Source organism: Haematobia irritans, chromosome 1 (assembly GCF_050003625.1).
Source record: "Haematobia irritans isolate KBUSLIRL chromosome 1, ASM5000362v1, whole genome shotgun sequence".
Classification (NCBI taxonomy): Eukaryota; Metazoa; Arthropoda; class Insecta; order Diptera; family Muscidae; genus Haematobia; species Haematobia irritans.
In genome coordinates this window covers 113,413,375-113,415,479 of record NC_134397.1, presented here as the reverse complement: position 1 = coordinate 113,415,479, position 2,105 = coordinate 113,413,375, and the positions used below count along the sequence as shown (strand labels likewise).

Sequence of the window (2,105 nt, the reverse complement as noted above, 5' to 3'; positions counted from 1 at the left end):
TTAATTTTCCATAATTTTTTTATGAATAAATACACTGAGAAATGTTTTTTTTTTTTTGATTTTTATTAAGATTAAATTTTATTTAACAAACATATAAAAGTGAAATTAATAATATAAAAGAATACAAATTTATGTAAAATATGGAGAAAACAGCAATATGATAAAATCTATAACACTAAAAATAAAATAAAAAATCTTATAAATGATAATTTGTATAGATATGAAATGCGAATAATTCATATAAACATGTTTAGTGGCAGTTAAAGATTGAAATGGTTTCAGATATTGTATTGGTTAATGAAACAATTTAAGTTAAACAATTATAAGTCAAATGTTAAAATTTCATTTTTTATAACGGAAACTTTGCCGTATTTTTTCTTTTTAGGCATGTCATAAAAAAAGTCTTGAATGAAGTTATAAAAAGTATCTGATTCTTCGGGATATTGTAAATTAAAGACATAAAATATTTTAAATATAATATCTACAGCATCAAGAATTGTTAAAAACGGATATTCAATTCCATCGAAATATAGAACAATGGACTTGATATTAGTTAGTTCGCCGACAATTAGCAACTTTGGTTGTATAAACCGATTTTGGAGCTTTGCTAAGTTTAATTTTGCTGCCATTTCTTCCTTTGTACTTCCTATAAATGCAAAAGATTCTTGCGAGTCCAAAATACTAAATTTCTTCCTTATTTTGGACCCATTTTCATCAGAGGTTACCCTTTGTGGAGGAGGGAACACTTGATGCAAGGTCCAGAATATTGCAAATTGTTTAGATTCTGAAATCATGAGATTGTTTATTTACATAAGTATCGACTATAAAAAATACAAACCTTGATTTGAAGATGTATCCTCGTCATCGAATTTCTTAAGTAAAGTCGAGTTCGGCAATTTGGTTTTTAAAACAAACAATTTTTTAAAACGAACAATTTAATTTCCAAAGATGTCCATGTAATTTTAATATCTTTTGCCAAAGGAAATTTTAAACTAAAATCAATATCAATCTGAAAATAAATAAAAAATAAATATAAATTTGTTAATAATCATATTTAAACTTACTAATCGGCCACCGTTTGGTTTTGTATACTCCGGCCAAAGCTTAAGAGCTTCTAATGTAGATTTTGAAGCCATAATTTGCTTAAATCGCATCGGGGAACATTGCCTCCAATAAATATCGAGCTCTTCGGCAGTTATGGAACCAGATCGTAAATATTGAAAAGCGAATGTGCAGTCAGCGTCAATATCTCCTAATAGGAATATAATTTAAGATATAGGATCATGAAAGCAAGTATTTTCACACAAGTAATTATTTCGTCCGAAAAGAAATTTTAGACCAATGAAGATTTTTTATAGTAGAAGTTGCTTCTGTAAAAGTAAACAACACCTTTTTGCAGCAAAAGAAATATTCGTTGGATGTAAGAATTATAATTTTGCGTGCTTAATACTAACTTAATGGGCCAACATTATCATCCGTCCTAATGTTTTCCTTGGACTTTAAAACACTCACTCATAACCCCAGTTTCCTCTGCTAATTCGCGTTCAATTATTTCTCTATAATTTATTCGGTTTCGTAATATTTTGGAATATTCAGTATTAGTGACTTGGGCGTCCGTTTTTTTTAAAAGACAAAAACGACAATAGTAATTAGATGAAAATGATCTCGAAAATCCCAGCAAATTGTTTAAACCAAGATTATCTCCAAGTATAAGACCCATTACAAAGTGAACTTTTATTTTACTACTTTCGACCTCAAATTCCACACCATCTACTTCCAATCTCTTTAGGGTTTCTACCAGTGGGAAAAAACTTTGTTGTCCATATGTTTTTACATCACATGATTTTAATGAGCAAGCCAAGAAAATCTCCTTTTGCTTTGCAGATTTTTTCGGAAGACAAGGAAAGCTGTAATAAAAATTACACATCGCATGTTTGTTGGACTTTGCGCCTAGAGGGTTATTTACACCGAAGTCGTCAGCATAGAGAAAATATGGTATTAAAATTGTATTTGGATATAAAGACTTTTTTTGCCTCCACAGATCTCCTTGAATAAAATTTTCAAACTTAGGATTTTTTTCTTCCTGGTTCATATGCGCCAAAACT

General features: G+C 29.2%; 1 long non-coding RNA gene across 1 annotated transcript; it reads right to left on the bottom strand.

Annotated features, from left to right (window-relative positions):
- Positions 1–409: 409 nt before the first annotated feature.
- LOC142241445 (uncharacterized) lies at positions 410–1,229 on the bottom strand. Its single transcript, XR_012723640.1, has 3 exons — positions 1,065–1,229; positions 839–1,009; positions 410–784 (listed from the first exon to the last, which is right to left on the bottom strand). It is a non-coding gene; the product is annotated as an uncharacterized LOC142241445 (long non-coding RNA).
- Positions 1,230–2,105: the final 876 nt, after the last annotated feature.